This window comes from Cryptomeria japonica, chromosome 8, assembly GCF_030272615.1.
Source record: "Cryptomeria japonica chromosome 8, Sugi_1.0, whole genome shotgun sequence".
Lineage (NCBI taxonomy): Eukaryota > Viridiplantae > Streptophyta > Pinopsida > Cupressales > Cupressaceae > Cryptomeria > Cryptomeria japonica.
The window spans coordinates 247,497,163-247,510,715 of NC_081412.1; positions in this window are offsets into that span (position 1 = coordinate 247,497,163).

Genomic DNA, 13,553 nt, shown 5'->3' on the forward strand with positions numbered 1-13,553 from the left:
ATCAGTGTTCTACCAGAATGATCAATTTTAACCTTATTAAACCATGCATTCACCATACGGTATAGTGGTACATATATAAATGAAAGAAGTAAAGCAACCAATAAGCCAATCACTCAAATGAATACCATAACATAGAGAATTATACATGGAAAACCTCAAAGAGGAAAAACCATGGTGGGATTTGTGACCCACAATATCAATCCACTGGCCATACGAAAATATATTACAAAATATGAGGGCCTGCACTTGCAGGAAGGCTTACAGCCTAGAGCACACTACTCATCACAAAAAGGAGTCTCACTGACTACATAAAAATCCAGACTACAATCTGGAAAAGAGAATGAACTGCAAAGATAGCATCTCCTATGCCTGAACATAGTTCTGGTTTAAGCTTTGTCTATTCTGATTCTGAAACCCTTAACCCTTACTGGAATAGCCTCTTACATAATCTTCACATTATAATCATATCCTACCATCATATCCCTCATTACATATCATATTCAAAATGACCTAATCAACTGACCTATATACCCTTTATAATCCTCATGCCTTATGTCGGCTTACATAGAAAATTACAAAATGAATATACAAGTTTGCTCAATTACAAATATACATAAATATCAAAATCAATTACCGATTGTTGGATCTCCCAAAATGATGTTGGCCTCCTATACTAGTATCCTAATGAAGACATGATGGCTTGCAATGCCGGTACCCAAAGAATTCCTCCTACCAATGAAGATACCTATCGGTGCCGGTGCCCGTGAAGTGTCTGTCGGTAATCAACCAAACCAAAATATGAAAGCTGGAACATGTTGACATCATTGACAACATATTTAAACCAATCAAATGAGTGTCAATTTCCAACTTAATGAATCTTCAACTGGCCTGCCTTTCCACTTTACAAGATACTCTATGTATTGGTTATTTCGGGTACTATGCCTAGTCCTACTATCCAAAATATCCTCAATATGATATGATATCCTCTGTGGTATCTGCTTCTCCAAGTCTACTACGTTGTCCTCACTGAATTTTGTCTCATGATACTGATGTAGATCTGCAATGTTGAATATATGTGAAATACCCAAACTACATAGTAACTCTACTTCATATGCATTTCCATAACTGAATTTCTTCAAGATCTTACAAGGTCCAAACTTCCTCATCTGCAACTTATTATAGGTTCCAACTGGGAATCTCTCTTTTGTTAGACATACCATCACTTCATTGCTAGCTTCAAAATCCTTATGTCTCCTCTTCTCATCCGCTTTCTCTGTATAGTACTTGTTGATCATGTCTTCCAAATGTTGTTTAACCTGAGTATGCACTGTCTTCATATGCTCTGCAAATTCTTCTACTTTTGCACTCCTTTTATCTTCATTACTGATATCCCTTAACTCTGATATACCTCTAGGGTGTGCTCCAGTAACAATCTCAAAAGGTGTTCTTTTGGTACTCTTGTTTACTAAATTATTGTAGGAAAACTCTTCTTGTGCAAGAATCAAGTCCCAACTTTTGGTTTTGTCTCCAACTAAGCATCTCAACAAATTTCCCAAACTTCTATTTAGTACCTATGTCTTTCCATCAGTTTGTGGGTGAAAAGTAGAACTATATCTCAAGTTTGTCTTCATCCTCTTCCAAAGTGTTCTCCAAAAATATCCAACAAAATTAGTGTCTCTGTCTAAAACTATTCTCTTAGGTAATCCATGTAATCTCAATACTTCCTTGCAAAATAGGTCAGCAACATGCACTACATATGTTATCTTCTTGAAAGGTCTGAAATGTGTCATCTTCGAGAATCTATCTACCACCACAAATATAGAATCATTTCCTCTCTGTGTCTTAGGCAATTTAAGTATGAAATCCATTCTTATGTCCTCCCAAGGTCTCTCAAAAACTGTCAAAGGCATATACAATCCAACATTCTGACTACTACCTTTTGCAAGTTGTAAAATTCTACAACTCTGAACAAATTTCCTAAGATCCTTATGAATCTAAGGCCAAAAGTAATTCTCACTAATCAATTGCACTATCTTATCAATACCAAAGTGTCCGACTAAAACTCCACTATGCTTCTCCTTAATCAGACTATCTCTCATAGATCTCCTAGGTATACATAACTAAACTCCTCTAAACAACATCTCATCTTAAATGAAATAGTCCAACCACTTAGTTCTATCCACTATAATCAGTTTCTTACAAGTTTTCCAAGATTCTACAAATCTAGGTCATCCTCATACAAGTTCTTTAATTTCTCAAAACCTAATACCTCCACTCTCATCTCTGTAAGCAAGTTCCTCCTTTTACTAAAAGAATCAGCAACTTTATTTGACTTCCCACTTATATGCTTCAACACAAAGGTATAACTCTACAAGTACTCCACCCATCTCATATGTCTCTAATTCAACTTACTCTAACTATTCAAATACTACAAAGCTTGGTGATCATTGTACAACACAAACTCCTTAGGCAATAAATAATGTCTCCACTTCTTCAATGCTTGAATTATGGCATAAATTCCCGATCATACACAAAATATCTCCTCCTTGGATCATTCACCTTCTCACTGAAATAAGCTAAATGTCTACCTTCTTGACTTAACACTGCTCCAATTGTATTCCCACTTGCATCACAGTCCACTTGAAATACTTTGCTAAAATCTGGTAAAGCTAACACAGGCTTCTTTGTCACCTTTTGCTTCAATAATTCAAAGCTTCTATTTCCTCTGGTTGTCCATTTAAAATCCTTCTTATCTCCCCTCATTGTTCCTGTTATAGGACTACAAACTAAACTGAAATTTCTAATAAACTTCTAGTAGAAACTAGCCAATCCATGAAATGATCTTACATCTCCAATGCTTTTCGATGTAGGCCATTCAACAATTGCTCTTACTTTCTTAGGATCCTTCTTCAATCCATCCGCAGATATCACAAATCCCAAATAGACTAACTCTTCCTTCATGAAATTGCACTTCTTAATTTTTATCAACAACTTTTCTTCTCTCAACCTCTGCAAACTTGTCTTAGATGCAATATATGTTCCTCCTTGGTCTTACTAAATATCAAAATGTCATCCAAATATACAATAACAAACCTACCCAATAACTTCTTCAATACCTCATTCATCAATCTCATGAAAGTACTCGGTGCATTAGTCAATCCAAAAGGCATTACCAACCATTCATACAGTCCTTCATTTGTCTTGAATGTTGTCTTCCACTCATCTCCTTATCTGATTCTAATCTAATGGTATCCACTCTCCAAGTCCGTCTTTGTGTAATATCTAGCTCTACTCAAACGATCCATTATGCCATCCATCCTAGGAAAAAGGAATGTATAATTCACTGTGATCTTGTTTATTGCTCTAGAGTCAGTACACATCCTCCATTCTCCATTCTTTTTAGGTGCTAACACTGTTGGCACTGCACAAGGACTCAAGATTTCTATGATAAAACCTTTCTTCAACAATTCTTGCACTTGTCTATTCAACTCCTCATTCTTGGTCAGTGTCATCCAATGTGCTCCTTTATTAGGCAAACTAACTCCAGGAATCAGGGCCATGCAATGACTGACACTTCTCATAGGGGATAATCCATCAGGCATGTTATTTGAATTGATATCTCCATATTCTGTCATCAACTCCTTTATATTCTTCATTTGTTCTTCTTCATGCTCTGGATCTTCAGTCTTCTTAGTGACTATAGAAAAACATACATTCTCATGTCTCATCCCATCTATGAATTTCCTCCCATCCACCAAACAGAATCAAGTACTTGTACAAACTTCACTCTTCAAAGGATCCTCTAAGGGAAACAAGGTCTGCTTCATCCCATTCGCAACAAGAGTATATATGTTATTCCTCCCATCATGTATTGCCTATATATCAAATTGCCAAGGTCTTCCCAATAAGATATGAAAAATATCCATAGGCATAATACCACACAAAACTTCATCATGATAAGATCCAATTTTTAATTTCACCAAACATTGTTCACTCACTAGTATCTTATGATCATCTTGAATCCATGCTATCTGATAAGTCTTAGGGTGCTTCAATCTCTTCAAATTCATCTTATTCACCATCTCCTCTGAAACAAGATTATCTAAACTACCATTGTCAATAATGACTTTACAACACTTACCAGACAACCTACATCTGGTCTTGAACAAATTCCTCCTTTGCAAGGGGTCCTTATCATCTTCGGTATGACACAAAGCTCTTCTCATCACCAACAATTCTCCATATTCCAGTTTATTAATTGATCTGGTATAGTCTTCTTTTGCCAATGTTGCTCTTACAGTATTCTTTGCCTTCTTACATTCAAAATCCCAATGTCCTTCTCTTTCACACTTAAAGCAGGTTCCTCTAAACACTTTTTTTATCTTGTCTTCTCTCTTCTTTCTCATATCCCTCATTCTGGTATCCATCAAGTTCTCTTCTCTAGTAAAATTTTCTATCATCCTTATGGTATGGCTTACCATCTCTGTTAGCTTCCTTATCTTTATTTTGATCTACACAAGGTCCTCTTCCTTCGGAATAGCTTCTTCCTCCTTAAAACATTCCTTCAAAAAACCTTCCACCTCTACCTCTTTGCTTCTTCTCATGTATTGTTTTCAACTTCTCTTTGATTCCAGGGCATATTGGTAAGCTTCTTCAGCACTTTACAACTTCATTAGATTGAGTTCATCTTGTATTAACATCTGGAACCCATTCAGGTACCTAGCAACTTTTTCAATCTCATCATCAACGTGTCTAGATCTAATATTCAACTTGCACAATGCTTCGGTATACTCCTTCACACTAGATTCCTTCTGCTTCAGGTTCTACAACTTTCGAAACAAGTTAACTTGATAATCGGCAAGCATAAACTTTGATTTCAACTTGGTAACCATCCACTCCCAGGATTTAATCTTCTCTTTATCTCTCCTTTGTCTATCTACCTACAAATGTTCCCACCAAAGAGATGCATGACCTTTCAACTTAGTGGAAGAAAATCTTACCTTCTTATCTTTTGTGGTGCCTTCAAAATAAAAATACTTTTCCATTTCTATAATCCAATCTAACAATTCATCTGAATCCAACTTACCATCATAATCTGGTGGGGTAAAATGTGGTCTGGTATTCGCTCTTGACAATGCTCTTATAAACCTCCTTTCATCTGGATCATTCACCAGTGGATTTTCTCCTTGTTCTCCAACCACTTCTTCCTCTTCATCATCACTTACATCTTCAACATGTCAACCTCTTCTTTGGTTTGTTTCAACAACTTCCAATCAGGTTGCAATTCCTCTCAACATTTCCATCACAATTGGGTCTGCATTTCTATGCACTCCAACACCTCTAGCATTCCTTTGGGCCTTCTTTATGCCAGTCCTCTACTATTGTAGGTCGGATCCTTAATCCAGTACCCTACAACAAAATCAAACAAGACTCCCCAATCTCTAGAACAAAAACTCACTCTGATACCATTTGGTGCAGTCACAGTGGGGAGGGTCCTCAAAGAGAACAGTCTGGACCATGCATTTACCATCCGGTATAGTGGTACATATATAAATGAAAGAAGTAAAGCAACCAATAAGCCAACCACTCAAATGAATACCATAACATAGAGAATTATACATGGAAAACCTCAAAGAGGAAAAACCACGGTGGGATTTGTGACCCACAATATCAATCCACTGGCCATACAAAAATATATTACAAAATATGGGGGCCTGCACTTGCAGGAAGGCTTACAGCCTAGAGCACACTACTCATCACAAAAAGGAGTCTCACTGACTACATAAAAATCTAGACTACAATCCAGAAAAGAGAATGAACTGCAAAGATAGCATCTCCTATGCCTGAATATAGTTCTGGTTTAAGCTTTGTTTGTTCTTATTCTGAAACCCTTTACCCTTACTGGAATAGCCTCTTACATAATCTTCACATTATAATCATATCCTACCATCATATCCCTCATTACATATCATATTCAAAATGACCTAATCAACTGACCTATATACCCTTTATAATCCTCATGCCTTATGTCGGCTTACATAGAAAATTACAAAATGAATATACAAGTTTGCTCAATTACAAATATACATAAATATCAAAATCAATTACCGATTTTTGGATCTCCCAAAATGATGTTGGCCTCCTATACCAGTATCCTAATGAAGACATGACGGCTTGCAATGCCAGTACCCAAAGAATTCCTCCTACCAGTGAAGATACCTATCGGTGTCGGTGCCCGTGAAGTGTTTGTCGGTAATCAACCAAACCAAAATATGAAAGCTGGAACATGTTGACATCATTGACAACATATTTAAACCAATCAAATGAGTGTTAATTGCCAACATAATGAATCTTCAACTGGTCTACCTTTCCACTTTACAAGATACTCTATGTATTGGTTATTTCGGGTACTATGCCCAGTCCTACTATCCAAAATATCTTCAATATGATATGATATCCTATGTGGTATCTGCTTCTCCGAGTCTACTATGTTGTCCTCACTGAATTTTGTCTCATGATACTGATGTAGATCTGCAATGTTGAATATATGTGAAATACCCAAACTACATAGTAACTCTACTTTATATGCATTTCCATAACTAAATTTGTTCAAGATCTTACAAGGTCCAAACTTCCTCATCTACAACTTATTATAGGTTCCAACTGGGAATCTCTCTTTTCTTAGACATACCATCACTTCATCGCTAGCTTCAAAATCCTTATGTCTCCTCTTCTCATTTGCTTTCTCCTTATAGTACTTGTTGATCATGTCTTCCAAATGTTGTTTAACCTGAGTATGCACTGTCTTCATATGCTCTGCAAATTCTTCTACTTTTGCACTCCTTTTATCTTCATTACTGATAGCCCTCAACTCTGATATACCTATAGGGTGTGCTCCGGTAACAATCTCAAAAGGTGTTCTTCTAGTACTCTTGTTTACTGAATTATTGTAGGAAAACTCTTCTTGTGCAAGAATCAAGTCCCAACTTCCGATTTTGTCTCCAACTAAGCATCTCAACAAATTTCCCAAACTTCTATTTAGTACCTATGTCTGTCCATCAGTTTGTTGGTGAAAAGTAGAACTATATCTCAAGTTTGTCTTCATCCTCTTCCAAAGTGTTCTCCAAAAATATCCGACAAACTTAGTGTCTCTGTCTAAAACTATTCTCTTAGGTAATCCATGCAATCTCAATACATCTTCTTGAAAGGTCTGAAATGTGTCATCTTCGAGAATCTATCTACCACCACAAATATATAATCATTTCCTCTTTGTGTCTTAGGCAATCCAAGTATGAAATCCATGCTTATGTCCTCCCAAGGTCTCTCAGAAACTGTCAAAGGCTTATACAATCCAACATTCTGACTACTACCTTTTGCAAGTTGTAAAATTCTACAACTCTGAACAAATTTCCTAAGATCCTTATGAATCTAAGGCCAAAAGTAATTCTCACTAATCAATTGCACTATCTTATCAATACCAAAGTGTCCGACTAAAATTCCACTATGCTTCTCTTCTATCAGACTTTCTCTCATAGATCTCCTAGGTATACATAACTGAACTCCTCTAAACAATATCTCATCTTGAATGAAATAGTCCAACCACTTAGTTCTATCCACTATAACCAGTTTCTTACAAGTTTTCCAAGATTCTGCAAAATCTAGGTCATCCTCATACAAGTTCTTTAATTCCTCAAAACCTAATACCTCCACTCTCATCTCTGTAAGCAAGTTCCTCCTTTTGCTGAAAGCATCAGCAACTTTATTTGACTTCCCACTTATATGCTTCAACACAAAGGTATAACTCTGCAAGTACTCCACCCATCTCATATGTCTCTAATTCAACTTACTCTAACTATTCAAATACTGCAAAGCTTGGTGATCATTATACAACATGAACTCCTTAGGCAATAAATAATGTCTCCACTTCTTCAATGCTTGAATTATGGCATAAAATTCCCGATTATACACAGAATATCTCCTCCTTGCATCATTCAACTTCTCACTGAAATAAGCTAAATGTCTACCTTCCTGACTTAACACTACTCCAATTGCATTCCCACTTGCATCACAGTCCACTTGAAATACTTTGCTAAAATCTGGTAAAGCTAACACAGGCTTCTTTGTCACCTTTTTCTTCAACAATTCAAAGCTCCTATTTCCTCTGGTTGTCCATTTAAAATCCTTCTTATCTCCCCTCATTGTTTCTATTATAGGACTACAAACTGAACTGAAATTTTTGATAAACTTCTAGTAGAAACTAGCCAATCCATGAAATGATCTTACATCTCCAATTCTTTTCAGTGTAGGCCATTCAACAATTTCTCTTACTTTCTTAGGATCCTTCTTCAATCCATCCGCAGATATCACAAATCCCAAATAGACTAACTCTTCCTTCATGAAATTGCACTTCTTAATTTTTATCAACAACTTTTCTTCTCTCAACCTCTGCAAACTTGTCTCAGATGCAATATATGTTCCTCCTTGGTCTTACTGAATATCAAAATGTCATCCAAATATACAATAACAAACTTACCCAATAACTTCTTCAATACCTCATTCATCAATCTCATGAAAGTACTCGGTGCATTAGTCAATCCAAAAGGCATTACCAACCATTCATACAGTCCTTCATTTGTCTTGAATGTTGTCTTCCACTCATCTCCTTATCTGATTCTAATCTAGTGGTATCCACTCTCCAAGTCTATCTTTGTGTAATATCTAGCTCCACTCAAACAATCCATTATGCCATCCATCCTAGGAAAAAGGAATGTATACTTCACTGTGATCTTGTTTATTGCTCTAGAGTCAGTACACATCCTCCATTCTCCATTCTTTTTAGGTGCTAACACTGTTGGCACTGCACAAGGACTCAAGATTTCTATGATAAAACCTTTCTTCAATAATTCTTGCACTTGTCTATTCAACTCCTCATTCTTGGTCGGTGTCATCTGATGTGCTCCTTTATTAGGCAAACTAACTCCAGGAATCAGGGCCATGCAATGACTGACACTTCTCACAGGGGATAATCCATCAGGCACATTATTTGAATTGATATCTTCATATTCTGTCGTCAACTCCTTTATATTCTTCATTTGTTCTTCTTCATGCTCTGGATCTTCAGTCTTCTTATAGTCAGCTCCGTATATATCCGAATCAAAATTAGCTACAATGTGGAATGTTCTTTTTAAGTCTTGTCATTTACAGACAAAATATTAGTGTGAATATGAGGAAAGTGCAGAGAAATATGGGGCAACATTGGCGACTAGAAAAAATCTTCGCGAATTATTTAGTGCAAGATTAAATCACCATTGCGTTTTCTTTGGACATGAAACTACTTAGCTAATTTAATTTTGATTCGGATTATACAGAGTTGACTAATGACAATGCATCAATGAGGGCATTCCTCAAAATATTGTCTTGTCCACGTGCGATAAAGTCTTATGGTCCCCATCATTTGCTTTGGCCAGCTTTACCCACGTGTTCTATTCATTGCTTTTTGACCACTCATTTTGTTGAAATATCATCAATTTAACGGCTAGTTCGTTGTATAATTGATTTAGCTAGGAGTATATTGAGAAGTTGTAATTACTCATTATCAATTTGTATAGAAAAATAATTGATTTGCAGAAGTCGATTTGATTGGACTGTCCTATAGAGTATTTTAGCCTTGTGAACATAAGAATTATATTCTTCTTCTTCTTCGTCTCAATCAATGCTTCAAATAATTTGCACATCCTTGAAGAAATTCATATTCTTAACACAAGGTGGTATTTGTTTAAATAATACTTTCATAAGTCTTTTCAACCCAACCTCATGAGTAATCTCTACAAAATTGACTTGGTCAAATTAGCAATGTCAAAATGTTTCTTATTGTTTGAATGAAGACCTAATAAATTATTTTTATAAACAATATGACTCTAATACAAAGAAGTCAAAGTTATTGATGGAAAGGTTTAATTTACCATCAATATTTGAATACTAATGTAAAATAAATAAGTGTCTTAATAAAATTGTTTACAAATACTACAAATATAGGCATAATTGTAACACAAAATGGCATCCAAATTATAGATCCAAAGAAGAAAAAAAATAAAATCAAGGCTTTTGGAACCCACCATTGAGGATGATTTAGAGTCCTTGGTATTGGCAAGTTTGAAGGATATTTCAAGGTAACATATCAAGCATTATGTCAAGTCTTGAGTATATGTTATAAGTAGCAAATATAGATATGCTTGATGATGCTTGTAGCAAATATACAAAGTTATCATGTCAATATGTTGTTTGACTGCATATTATTTATGTAGGAGAACTCGCACAAAACAATGGTAAATTTCAAGAGAAGTGATCTACCTCTTACATTTAGGGGGTATTTATTTTTATGACACATCTTGTTACTTGTTTTTTCTAGTGGATGGGTTAAAGGAATTAGGTGAGCAACTTTTATCAAATTTGCTTCCAAAAGGACATATCTTACCAATTCAAATGTGACTTGTGCACTTGGACATGCATCATGCTTCTACAAACTATTACATCTTTGAAGATTTCTTTGTTACTCCTATTCTAAGAAATAAATAATATAAAAGAAGGAATGAAATGATCAATTCATCATGTTTCTTAGGTCTCTTGCATTTGTTCCAAAAACATATATAAATCACAATTGGGGTGATTGGTTATACCATGATAATTACATAGTTATAAGAGTGTATGATGATCTAGTAGTATTCCATAAATTGTTGATGTTTGTACATGACAAGGTTTCCAATCTAAAAAATGCATGGCAATTGCATGAAGTTAGACATATTTCGATTCGAAACTAAAATAAAAAAACACTTGAATCCTACCTTTGTAAAGTAGAAAAATAGGATATTTTACCATTCTTGGGAGAGAGGGATACACTCTTTCTCGAGGGATGGTCACAACATATGGAATAAAAGTGGATGAAAAAAATATATGATCATGAGGGTTTTTTTGACAACATGTAGAGGAGTATATGTAGGAAAAATTGGCGATCAATATTTTGAGCTTGGAGAAGTATTAATGAGGAACTACCTCATGAAGATTGACATTGATACAATGGGAGAAAAATGGGGAAGGTAATGATGACATGGATGAGAAAATTTAGTTATCCTAACTACGAGGGATTATTCTACAATATTAAGAGCCTAGTGCAAAGGTTGGAGAGTACTAAAAGATGTGGATACCATAGGAAACATCTTCTAAACCAAGAGTACTTGCCTTAATTTAAGAAAAGAGAAATAGGGTAAAGAAGAAGAACCTATAATGAAGGATAATTCTAATAGTGCATCACCAATAAGACCTCTAGGTCCTCATCATTAAATGAATGTGGAAATATTACCTATACAATGACTAATGAGTTATATGGAAAATGAGAAAATTGGTTATCATATCATGTAGAATATTTGAGGGAATTATACAGCATTGCACCCTCTCCAAGAAAACAAAGCTGACATGTTTAAGTCACACAGTTTCACCAATTACTGGTCATTGTTGAAAGTGACCCTACTATGCAAGTTTAAGGAAAATGCATGTGAATAGCTCTTATTAGATAATGAACTTTTGAGGATTGAATTTAAATTTATAGTCTTGATTTCTATGAAGGTCAAAGCCTAGATGAAAAATAACTAGCTAGGACAAAAATCTAATCTCACTCTTGATGAACAATCTAATTCTCAATGATAAAATAAATAGATATGGAAGAGGATAAAATCACTCCTAAATAAGGAAGGCATATTTTCCAAGATAGTGGTTCTTTTATTACCTTGATAGGATGTCGCCTCAACTATTTCCTTTGGATACCATAAGAGGAAACACTAGATCAAGGGATATTTTTATAATGAAAAGTAAACTAACATTTTCTAGTTTGTCTCTAAATTTCATCGTTAGTTTCAAACTTTGACAATATGAGCAATTTCCCTTGAGCATGAAAATCTCTAAATCTATAAAATTCACAAGGAATTGTGTGGGAAACTAGTTTTAATAAAAGTGAGAGATACCTTTGCCCCAAAGAATGCAAACTTCACTCTCTCTCTCTCTCTCTCTCTCTCTCTCTCTCTCTCTCTCTCTCTCTCTCTCTCTCCCTCCAATTCTCTCTCTCTCTCTCTCTCTCTCTCTCTCTCTCTCTCTCTCTCTCTCTCTCTCTCTCTCTCTCTCTCTCTCTCCTTTTCCCAATCTCCCTCCCTGTCTCCATCCCCCCTGTCTCCTTTTCCCAATCTCCCTCCCTATCTCCATCCCCCCTGTCTCCTTCTCCCTCTCCCCCTCTCCTTTTCCTAATCTCCCTCTCTCCCTGTCCATCCATCCCCCTCTCCTCATCCTACTCTCTCTCTCTCTCTCTCTCTCTCTCTCTCTCCTTTTCCTAGTTCTACATAACTCGTACGGGTTATTTAGAAGTAAGGCCAAAACTTCTAGTTCTACATAACTAGTATGGGTTATGAGAAATTGTGAACGTTGACATAAAAGGTTTCCATAACCCATACGTGTTATGGGAAAATCTGAATATATTTTAGTCCCAGTGGCCTAAAAACCAGCATTGCAAGTTGTTTGAAGGCCCCACTACTTCTGCACATGATTTTCTGGGATAGTAACAGTCAAGTTTTCATATTCTTTTGTCACTTTTGCTTTAGAATGATTGATTTGTCTCATATATTGGATTGTTTTTGAAGTTATTTTATCATTGTTACTTTATAATATAACAAAATCATGATCATTTGTTGATTTTTTGCTTTGATCATGATTGATTTGTCTTGTATTTTGGTTTTTTTAAAAGTTATTTTATTATTGTTACTTTAGATTATAACAAAATGATGATCATATCATTTGTTTTATCGGGCTAAGCATGGTGGAATTTACGGGAGGAGGGGAGCGGGGAGCGGGAAATTCAAATTTCAAACATGGGGATGGCGGTCTTTTTGTGGTTGGAGCTAGAGATCATGCAGGTTCCCAGGCATCTCAGGGTACTGAGGGGGACAAGGCGACAGTCAAATCGCTGGAAGATAAAGATTTCAAAACTGGAGACCCACATGATAGAGGTAAAGAAAAGAAATGGATGACTCTTTTTGGAGTCAGGCCTTTGGTGCAATCTGGACTTCTGGAAGTTAAAAATCTTTCTGATCCGGCGATAGGGGCTTTTTCTATATCTGTGCCGGATAAGCTGGTTGATTTCACTATTTCTGGATTAGCTATGACTTTGGTTGGACGGTTTGTTGGTTTTAGACCTAACATCAATGTCATAAGGAACTTTATAAGGAGAAAATGGGTTCTCAAAGGTCAAGTGGATGTGGCGGCTTTGCCTAGGGGGTTTTTCTCCTTTGCTTTTAATAATGAAGAAGATATGAACAAAGCACTTTGTGAAGGGTCATGGATGTTTGGCAAGTCAACTTTGGCTTTACAGAAATGGGCTCCTAACCTTCCTATGGATGATTCCTTTTTTGTGTTAGCACCTGCGTGGATGCGTCTTCCGGGCCTTCCATTGGAGTTCTAGAATGAGGAGGTCTTTAAAGGGATTGCGGGCTCATTCGGTGAACTTCTGTCGATCG